Genomic DNA, 11,318 nt, shown 5'->3' on the forward strand with positions numbered 1-11,318 from the left:
GTTTTTCGAGACAGGGTTTCTCTGTGGCTTTGGAGCCTGTCCTGGCACTAGCTCTGTAGACCAGGCTGGTCTTGAACTCACAGAGATCCACCTGCCTCTGCCTCCCAAGTGCTGGGATTAAAGGCGTGCGCCACCACTGCCGACAGCTGTGCTTTTAGAACTGCGTTCACACCTGGTGACAAGAATGAAGGTGCTCTCAGCATATGTAAACCTCACATGATCTCATATGATTCTCTTCCTAATACCACGGCACAAAGAATCAGGTCTCAGTGTAAATTTGGGGACAGTTGACAAACATTCAGTCTGTTCTGCACACTGATGCGTTCTTTAGCTGTATCACACATATAGCCAAGTCCCTGGCTTTCACTGCACACTTTTAGGGGAATGTACTTTTTTAAAAATTACTTAGATTGAACAGTCCTGAGTTGGTGTTACATTTTTATTGGTTCAAATCCTTGGTGGCCCAAAATACTGATTGCCTCTGTTGCCTGTGAGCAACTGCATATTGGTTAGACATCAGTAGCCACAAGGGCCCCTTGATAAGAATTTTGGCATAAAGATTGATCACTGAAGTACTTCTTGGGGCCCATGATGGAGTGGTTGCTGTGGCACACTTGATAATGGATAATGTGGTTCAGATTGTGAGTAGACATGCTGGCATGTAGACCCAGAGACACCAGGTCTTCTTGATAAAGGAAAAGTGAGTATCTGGATATTACTATGAAGTCTGCTGTTTGGATCATGAGGTGTCTCCCCAAAATACTTGCTTAATGGTCTGGTCTCAGGCCTGTGACACTATTAGGAGGTGGTGGGGCCTTCAGGAGATTGGGTTTAGTGGAAGAAGGTCAGGTCATTTGGGGGGGGTGTGCCTTGAGCAGGACGTTGGAACACTTCTTTGTTTTGCTATTTTCTCCCTCTCTTCTCTCACTCACCTCCTCCTTCTCCTTTTCTTTCTTTTCTTCCTCTTCCTTCTCCTCCTTTTTCCTCTTCCTCCTCCTCTTCCTCTTTCTCTTTTTCCTTCTTTCTGGTCACCTTGAAGTGAGCAGTTTTGTTCCACCACGTGCTCCCTGCCTTGCCTCAGGCTCCTAAATAATGAGACCAACCAAACATGGTTGACTCTGAAACTATAAGTCCGAATAAACCATCCTTATCTCAAGTATTTTATCACAATAATGGAAAGGTAGCACATCTACTAATTTTTCAAAGATAGAAACTGATTCAGTTAAAATGTGGAATAACATGCCACACTGGTAGCCACAGCCTATGGCAATATATAGTCTAATAGAAATGGAATAAATTAAGATGTGAGAGATAGCTAAGAATGGGCCCAAGCCATTGGCCAAACAGTTGTAATTAATATGGTTTTGTGTGATTATTCCAGTGTGGGTGGCTTGGAAATGAAAGTGCAGTCTCTATGTATACTTTGTTTTGTAGATGGCTACTTCTCCTGCACCTACATGTGGCTTTTTGTGCATAGGCATTCCAGATATCTTTCTCTTCCTTTTCTCCCCCCTTCCTCCTTCTTTAAAAAAAATTTCTATTTTTAAAGGTTTTATTAGTTCTTTGAGAGTTTTATACATATTTTGATCATACTTATCAGCCCCCACAATTCTTTCCAGATCTACCTTTTCCTTCTCTACCCACTCAACTTTGTATCCTTAAAAAACAAAACCAAACCGAAAACCAATAGGACCAACTTGGGTTGCCTAAATATTCTTGTATATATGGTCTTTTACTGGTATCTGGTTGACTTCTAGGGGATTAAAGAAAATTGTCTCTTCCTTTCCCAATAGCCGACAATTGCCAATAGCTCTATAGCTAGGGTAGATTGCATGCTCAACTCCCATTTCTATGCTGGGATTTGGTCCAACTTGACCTTGCATTGGTCTTATGTCTGCTGTCACAATTGCTATGAGTTCAGCTGCCCACCATGTCTGGAAAATATTGTTTCTTTGTAGTCACCCACAACATCTGGCACTTATACTCTTTTCATCCCCTCTTCAATGATCCCCAAGCCTTGGGAGGAGGGGATGCAGTATACACGTTCCATTTAAGACTGAGCATTCTACAGATTCTTACTTTCTGCACCTTCGCCAGTTGTGACTCTCTGTGTTAATCAGCATCTAATGTTAATAGAAGCTTCTCAGATGAGAGATGAGAGATGCATGCATTGGTGGGTATGATGATAAATCATTAGTAGTTTATTTAATACTGGCCTATTAACCAAAATACTAGTAATAGGTTCTGCCCTAATGTTCATGACCTGTCTATCCATAGGTTCTTGGCCCAAATAATAGTGCCAGATATGAGTTAAATCCAATCAGAAAGGGATTGGTTACTCCCATTATATTTGTGCCACTATTGAACCAGTGGGTTAGTCTTGTCAGGTCATTAATTCTTATAGTTTATAAGTACCTGGGCATAGTTGATGGTTACTTTTCTTCTCTGGCAGCATGCATAGCACCTTGCAGCATGATAAAAGCTAGTCAGTAGGGATGAAGCTTTTAGGTCAGTACCAGTTTTATTTCTCCACATCCTATGAGTCAAGTATAACTAGAGGCCTATAGTGTTCTGACACTGGGCTTTTTATTTTGTTAGCTTCTGGTATCTATTAAGGGCATTGCTGCCGGGCGGTGGTGGCGCACGCCTTTAATCCCAGCACTTGGTAGGCAGAGGCAGGCGGATCTCTGTGAATTCGAGACCAGCCTGGTCTACAGAGCTAGTTCCAGGACAGGCTCCAAAGCCACAGAGAAACCCTGTCTCGAAAAACCAAAAAAAAAAAAAAAAAAAAGGCATTGCTACCTCTTTATAGGGTAGCTCCATTTTCTCTTTGTGTGTGTGTGTATGTGTGTGTACATGCTTGCCTGTGAGTGCATGAATACATGTGTGTAGAGGCCAGAGGTGAACAGGTGAACATAGGGTGTCTTCCTTGCTCATTCTCTATCTCATCTTTCAAGACAGGGTATCTCACTGAACATGTGTTCTCTAATTGACTAGACTGGCTGGTCAGTGAGCTATTGGGAATCTGTCTCAATTCGCCTCTGTACTGTGGTTTGTAAATGGCTATCTTCTCTCTGTGCCTACCTACCCCTTATGCACAGGTATCCCAGATATCTATCTCTTCCTATTTCCTATCTCTCACCCTCCTCTTTTTAAGAGATGTCTAGCCATACATTTTTTTAACTTACAGATGCACACAAGCATGTCCAGACTTTCTATGTGGGTTCTGGGAATTTGAACTCAGGTCCTTATGCTAATATAGTAAGCAGTTTACCCAGTGAGCCATCTCCCCAGCCTTTTCTTCCACTTCATATAGGAGCACCTCTTATATGAATTAAACCCTACCCTATGGCCTCGCTTAATCCTACTTACCTTTCTAAGCAGTTATTTAGGGTTTAGAATTTCAGCATTTGCATCTGCCAGGAAAAAAAAATCTATCTTTTACAATGATAATACAATCTGTGCTTTGTTAACAGGTCACTGAGCAAGTCCATTACTCCAACCTGTCTTTCCTCTTGCTCTTCAGGGTCCTTCTTTCCTCTGCCTTATTTCATCCCACCCTGTGCTTGGTCTCCAGTCTCTGTGGACGGAACCAAAGCTTCCCTGCTTTTTGCCTTTGCTTAAGCCTGGCTCATAAGGAGTCTAAGAATAGATTTGTAAGAATTGGTCATGTCCCTTCTCTCAAGGTCACATCTCTTGTCCTCCAGCCACTGTCACCAGGTTCCCCTTCAAGCTATTGGTGGTAATACTTCCATGATTACTGACCACAGGACCTAGCGCCAACCCCAGGACTTCCGTATCCCCTACCACACTCTTGAGAGTAGTCTCTTTGTTACACTAAACTCAAATCACTCAGCCTGTGGGCACTGGGGCCTGGACTGGCATTGCCATGGTAAGAAGTCCCATTGATGGGTCATCCTGCTCACTCTCTCTTAAAGTCTCACTCTCCTTACTCAGTTTCTAGACAGCTCTGCCTCAGCCTGAGGCTTGGCTGGCTTCCCTCAGGCCACACGCTTTCTTTCTGAGGTCAACCGCATCATGACTCTTGTTTTCTGAATATGCTTCCTAGCATCTACCACAGTTTTCTTAGAAGAAAGAGCTGGTTGGAAAATGCAGCCCTCTGTGGCTGGTATTGCAGTGAAATGTCCCCTATAGATTTGGATACCCGGTCCTAATTGGTGTCATTGTAAGGTTGTGGAACTTTGTAGGTTCCTTGTTGAAGGAAGTGAAGGGCCTTGGGCCATTGTAGCCCAGCCCAGCCCGCTTCCTATTGAGCTCCGCTTCTGTTCCACTGGGATTTGAAGAGGTACCAGCTGCACACTCCTGCTGCTCTGGAGCCACCTGCCTTTGGGCCTTCCTCTCCATGATAGCTATGTCCCTTCAAACTGTGAGTCAAACACAGATCCTTCCCCTTTAAGTTGCTTTTTGTCAAGTATTTGGTCCCCGTAACCAGAAACGTAACTGCCCAGATAAAGAGATGATGGTGTTTTGAGTACCTGTACCAAGCAAGCAGGCGTTTACTTAAAGAAGAAAGGATGGCTTTGGCCAGTTTCTTCTCATGTTCACAGACCTCTGTGGGCACAGCAGGTTTCTTTCTTTCTCTGCATGTCTACACTGACATCGCTAGCCCCTTATAGTGATGTTCTACAGAAGATTCAGACACAGCCCTGGGTATTGATACAGATGGAAATCAATGCATGTGTCAAAGTCGATAATGCATTCAACATCCGGAGAGAGCGAGGGAGACAGCTCCATGGATGATAATGTAACATGAGATAGGGGTGAATGAAAAAGGCGCTGCAAGAGCCTGTCAGCTGCAAAGCCTTGGTGGCAGAATGGGAAGGTATTTAAAGGCGAGAGAGCAGGCCTCAGGCAGCCTGGCTTTGAGTCACAGTTCTTTGCAGCTCTGCTGTGTCAGGCAAGACGCTCTATTTCTTGACCTTTTGTTTCCTCGGCTGTAAAACGTAGGCAGTAATAGGTTGTCTTGTCAGTAATAAATGACATGTAATGCCAGTAATGGGCTTTGTCCAGTACCTGGCCTCTCCTGAGAGCTTAATTCTAGCTTTGAGGATTTAATCAAAGGTCCCGGGGATTTAATCAAAGGTCTCATGCGTGGTAGTAAGTGCTATAGCACCAAACTATATCCCTGAGCCTTTTTCCTCTTTATTTTGAAATAGGTTCTTTTTCTTTGTGATGATTCTCTCTCTCTCTCTCTCTCTCTCTCTCTCTCTCTCTCTGTGTGTGTGTGTGTGTGTGTGTGTGTGTGTGTGTGTGTGCTAGCGTGGAGATCAGAGATTAATCACGACTCGCGACTATCATCCCTCAGCAGCTGTCCACCTTGTCTTGAGCTAGGGTCTCTCTGGGATCTGTGGCATACAGATTGGGGTAGACTGGCTGGTTGCAAGCCCCAAGGATCTGTCTTTCTCTGTTTCCCTCAACTAAACTCAGGTCCTCATGCTTGTGTGCCAGACATTTTGCTGAGTAAACTATCTCCCCAGCCCCTAACAATTAGACTAGATTGTCATTTAGGCAGGAAACATTTAGGAGACAAACTCTGGATGTGTTTGTGAGGAGGTCTGGAGATTGGTTAACAGAGATGGGAAGCCTTACCCTAGGTCAGGTGGTGCCATGCCATGGGATGAGACTTAGAACCAACAAACAGAAGGGAGATGGGTACCATGCTGCTTCTAAACATGTTTATTTATTTTATTTATGGGTATTTTGTCTTCATGTATGTCTATCACCCACAGTGCATGCCTGGTGTCTGATGAGGCCCTGGAACTGGAGTTACAGACTATTGTGAACCCAAGTCCTCTGGAAGAAGAGCTAGTGTGCTTAACTTCTGAGCCACCTCTCTAGCTCCTCTCTCTGCTTCTTGACTGGGGACTCACTTTGGCCACCCACCTCATGCTCCGGCCTCAATGCTGAATGAGCTAAATTATCTCCAGCTGAGCCACAGTGAACCCTTCCCTCCTTCAGTGCTTTTGTCTTTTTGTTAGTTTGGTTTTGTCTCCCACCAACAAGAAAAGTGACTAGTACATTTTTAGTAAGTTGCCCAGGCTGGCCTTGAACTCAGTGTAGTCAAGGAAAGCCTCTAACTTGTCACCTTCCATTTTATTAAATGAGATTACAGGCCTGGACATCCAGGCCCTTGCTTCACTTGTAATTTAGCAAAGACTATACAAAGAAATGGGGATTTTGGCAGCCTTTAATAATAGGGCCAGTTTACAGGGAGAGGTACATGATTCTAGAATGCACATAAACATAGATAAAGGCTCAAAATAAGCATGATAGAAACTATTAACCTAGCATTTACAAGGGGGCTTTTTTTTTTTTTTTAAGGAAAAACATTAGGGAAAGTTGGCAGAAGTCATACCAAGAGCCATGCCACTTAATACCAAGTGATGTGCTTGTGGATATTTTATAGATATTAAAGAGCCATTAAAAGGTGTGTGTGTGTGTGTGTGTGTGTGTGTGTGTGTGTGTGTGTGTGTATGTATGTATGTATGTGTGGTTGTGGGCAGGTGGCTGGAGAGGTGACTCAACCACTAAGAGTACTGGCTACTCTTCCAGAGGATTCAGGTTCTGTTCCCAGCACCCACAAAGTGGCTCGCAACTGTCTGTAATTTCTGTCTCAGGGAATCAAATGCTCTATTCTGGCCTCCTTGGGTACAAGGCATGCATTTGACACACAAACATACATGCAGGCAAAACACCTATATACATAAAAATAAATAATGTTTTGAATCAGAATCTTTCTATGTAGCTCTAGCTGTCCTGGAACTCACTATGTATAACAGGCTGGCCTTGAACTCACAGAGATCCACCTGCTTCTGCCTCCCAAGTGCTGAAATTAAAGGCATGTGCCACCATACCTGGCCCAAGATAAATAAAATCAGAGAGAGAGAGAGAGAGAGAGAGAGAGAGAGAGAGAGAGAGAGAGAAGGGAAAGGAACAAAGTGGAGGTGGATCTGGTAGGAATTAGGAAGAGGAGTGTTATAAAATATGATCAAAATACATTGTATTCATGCATATGTTTCTCAAAGTATTCATAAAAATACATATTGAAAAAATAAGGAGAGTCAGGTGTGGTAGGGGAATACCTTTAAACCCAGCACTTGGCAGGCTGAGGTAGGCAGAACTCTGTCAGTTTGAGGCCAGCCTGGTCTACATAAAGAATTCCAGGCCAGCCAGGGCTACATAGTGAGAATCTGCCTCAAAACAAAATAAAGCAAAACACCCCGCCCCAAACCCAAGGGGGGCAGACAGATGGCTCAGCAGTTCAGGATGCTTGCTGTTCTTCCAGAGACCCTAAGTTTAATTGGGGTCTCCTTCTCTAGGGGAAGCTGATGCTCTCTTCTGACCTCTAAGAGAACTTGTACCCAAGTGCACACACACACACATACACACACACACACACACACACACACACTTTAAAAATAAATAAATCTTAAAAAGAAGCAAACAACCAAGTATGGTTATTTAATTAGGACTATGTTTCTTTAGATAAAATTTAACAAACTTTCACCCAGAAGTTTCTCTCCCTTCCTCATTTTTTAGTTTATTCATTCATCCATTCATTTAATTTTGAGACAGTTTTGAATGCTATGGCCCCAGGTGGCCAGGAATGCATAGTCTAATTCACTCAAGTCTTAATCCTCATTGACCCTCCAGCTTCAGTCTCTCTAGTGCTGGGATTACAAGCATGAGGCACCATGCTTTGCTTGCCCGGCAGTTTCCATAAACTTGGCTGACAGTGGAGTGAAAAGCTGGAAAAGGGAAGCATGTGGTTGTATGTGTTATCCTTGGGGCAGGCATAAGACCTGCCTGATGAACAACTTGACATATATCCAGCTCGCAATGTCACACAGAACTCACTTGGCAGAGGTAGCTCAGCTGAAAATGAGTTGAGCCACTCAAATCAGATGGCCATGCTTAACTTCAGTCCGAAATGTAAAGCAGGCACTCAGTCCTAGAACCTACCAGCAACAGAGCAAGAACTCCGTTGTAAAATTCTGATTCTAACATGTATTTTTTTTTCCAGGGGCAAAATTACAGAGCCTACCTGTATTGCCACCAGTGGTGCTGGCATAGAGGTGTCAGGATTCATGTCTTGGTGATGGTGGGTGGGGTGCAGGGTTTACATATGCCTGCTCTTCCGTGGGTAGCCACACGGAGCATGTGGTACAAACTTGAGCAGCTGATGCCTGTCATCAAAGATCACATCTCCATGTTGTTCAGCCCCTCTTGCAGCTCCTGCCCCTTGCTGACGAAGACGCCTGCTAACATTTACTCGATGTTTTTTTAGATAGTGCCTTGGCTGGCATTTTCATTTGTGGGAGCTAGCTGTCCCAAATGTAGCAAGGGTGTGCCCCAAATCCACATACCAGACCAAGGAAGATACAGAGAAGGCTAGATAGTCCCCTGGGAAGCAAAGGGTAGATAAGGGATGTAGATAGGATGGATGGAGCCTGTGAGGTCCTATCCTCACATCTGGGAAGAACCTAATGCCCCTACTCTGATCTGTTAAAGGTGCATTGTCCCTTTTGAGGGTGGAGGTGCTGGAGGTGTATACTGGAGGTAAGAGAACTCTCTTACAGGCGTGAGTCTTTGATGAGAAAGGCCGAGTGTGTATACCCGTATTTTACACAGCCACTTAGAAAGGCTTGTAGAAACTTCAAAATATTTTGGTCAAAGGAGAAGGAAAATTAACTTCTCAATCAGAGGAAACCAAACCATAGTTTTTTGTGAACATTAATATGACCTTTCTAATTACTAATAATTTTCTCTTTTCTTTTTCCTAGTTACAGGAGCAAAACAAGTAGACGCCAAAATGTTGAAGGGAGAGAGCAAAATAAAGGCCCGTGTTTCATTAAATTGGGAGAAACCTTTCCTAGGGCAGTTAAAGCTATAATAAGGAAAACCCATGTGGGTTTTTGATACCAAAGATTTGCCATATTTCAGGTTCCAAACTGTCACTTTGGTGGAAAGAGATTTTTTTTCTGGAACCTTAATGTTACAACAAAGCAAGGAAAGAACAGCATAGTGTTTAAGACCAGGGTTGAGAACCAGCACACTGGTAGTCACCCTGGCTCTGTACTGTGTGTAGGAGAGAAGGGAAGGTCCTGAGGAGGCTCTGGGAAATCTGTACAGACATGCACACTGTAGGCAAATGATTTCATGGATGTGTTTTTACAGAGAGCAGTTGACAGCTTTCAGAAGAGTCCCAAAATGTCAGGAATATCTCTGAGGTAAAAGCCAAAAACATCCAATTATATCTCATATTTGTGTTTATGAGATACAAACAAATAGCCACTTTTAATATGTCATTAATGAGAATTCAAATTAACGGTCGTGTTATGCATTTTATCAAAGCGTTCTAACTTTGTAGGAAATATTTTTAATTAAGTAAAAAAAAAAAAAACAAACCAGTGTTGTTCTTTTCCATTGACTCTATTCCTTAGGGGAGCCTGAAAGGTGAAGAGAACATCAGTAAGCCGGGCAATGCCTGACAAAAGCTTATGCCATGAAAAGACGATTGCTTACCTGCCTGACACTCAGGGGTTCTCCCTGCATAAGACTGTCACATTCCTGTGCCAATGCTGTGTGTCACTCTGTGTGTCCCCATCTATCACCAATTGTGGCCCACTAACAATCACGGGGACAGGAGATCTGGGGAAGCCTAAAGTGGGGCAGCAAAGCTGCTGACTGAACCTTGGTGGCTAAATGCTTTATTCAACTTGATGAGGACAAGAACTGGGATTCTGTTAAAGGCTGAAGCTTCCACTGGAGAAATGATAGGTGAGTGTGTATAAAATTCTCTTCCGGCATGCCCATCTTCTGTATTTCCTGACTTCTCCTGTGCAATGATTTGAAGAGCAGAGTGAATGAGTGAGTGTGAGGTGTGTGGCCTCACCATCCACGGGGAACATTTGATTCCTCTTCACTGTCTTCGACAGCTCATGCAACTGACATAACCCAGAAAACATGCGCTGTTATTTTGGTAAGGGTAGAAGAATAAGTATAGTTTTATGTCAGTTTCCCTAAGACCTAAGGTCAAGAAAGGCAAAAGGGAGTGACCCATGGGCTGTGATCTGTGGTGTCCTGGAAGGTTCTAGATGCCTAGGAAGATGGGGGCTCCAGAAGCAAGGAGGACAGCAGGGAACAGCCTGTCCAGTGCTGTCATCTTATCTTAGGGCAGAAGCATGAGCCAAGGCGTTGCTGACCTGAACAGAACCCAGACGTGTGAGACAAGTGGTTCCCTAGCTCCAGCTCCAGCTACAGAGAGGTTGGAATGCCACACGCTCCCGTTCTCAAAGGGCAGGCATGAGTTCAGTGCCTATTTTCATGGGTGGGGCATAAGTGTTAGGGTGGACAGGCATCATGGAGGCGTTCCAGACAAGCTCTGTAGACTGACTCACAAGCATGTTGCAAGCCGGAATGAGACTGGAGCCGGCCATTCCTGCCTGTGCACAGTAGACTTACCCACTGTCCTCATATTTTCTATTCCCAGGAGCTGTCCATGACTTTTGGAATTCCCCAGAAAGGACCTAAAAAACTTACTACTTTTGCCCAGGTGTGCTCTGCTGCGAGGAGGTCTGTGGGTGTGAAATCGCTGTTTCATGGTCACTTTGGTAGCTATGGAAACTTTGCCATTGTGGCAAATACAGCAGACCTAAGGCATGTGCTGAGAAGTGTGACATCATTTAATATCCCAGCATCCCCCGTGGATGTCACTCTCCTTGCCTACATATGAGGGAACCTGTGAAAGAGATGTCAGCCTCCTTCATGATGGGAGTAAGTGAAAGAATTGGAACTCAAAGCTAGGCTGTCACACTTCGACTCTCATGCCTTTTTCTTAACCCTTGGAATGAGGCATTGGGCTGTCCTTCACAGTAGTGTCCCCCCCCCACACACACACACACATTAAGCCTTTTTCTTGATTAGCCAAACTCACCAGCTCAAAGGAGAAAGGAAGGAGCTGTCTTTGGGCATGTGTTAGAATATACATCACAATGTCAGGAGAAGGGTCCAAAGTAAACCTTACTCAATATTCTACTTTGCCACCATTTGCTGCATGTCAGAAATGACAAAGAGTGGGTACCCTGGCAGCATTTTCTTCTTTAAATCCTATATGGAAGCTCAGCAAGGGGGGGGGGGGGAGGAAGAGAGAGAAGCGATTCATGGGGGGATGTCTCAGCTACATCAAGAACAAAGTGAGAGGCCCGGCGGTGGTGGCGCACGCCTTTAATCCCAGCACTCGGGAGGCAGAGGCAGGCGGATCTCTGTGAGTTCGAGGCCAGCCTGGTCTACAAGAG

At 44.3% G+C, this 11,318-nt stretch overlaps 1 protein-coding gene across 1 annotated transcript in view; it reads left to right on the top strand.

The window, feature by feature from the left end:
* Ces5a (carboxylesterase 5A) overlaps window positions 1–11,318 on the top strand; it is a 280,153-nt gene that overhangs the window by 151,092 nt on the left and 117,743 nt on the right. The window contains exons 17-18 of the mRNA XM_026778600.1: window positions 9,465–9,801; window positions 10,514–10,797. The gene's annotated coding sequence lies outside the window, so the exon portion shown is untranslated. The remainder of the gene's footprint in view (window positions 1–9,464; window positions 9,802–10,513; window positions 10,798–11,318) is intronic.

This window comes from Microtus ochrogaster, chromosome 4, assembly GCF_000317375.1.
Source record: "Microtus ochrogaster isolate Prairie Vole_2 chromosome 4, MicOch1.0, whole genome shotgun sequence".
NCBI classification, from domain to species: domain Eukaryota; kingdom Metazoa; phylum Chordata; class Mammalia; order Rodentia; family Cricetidae; genus Microtus; species Microtus ochrogaster.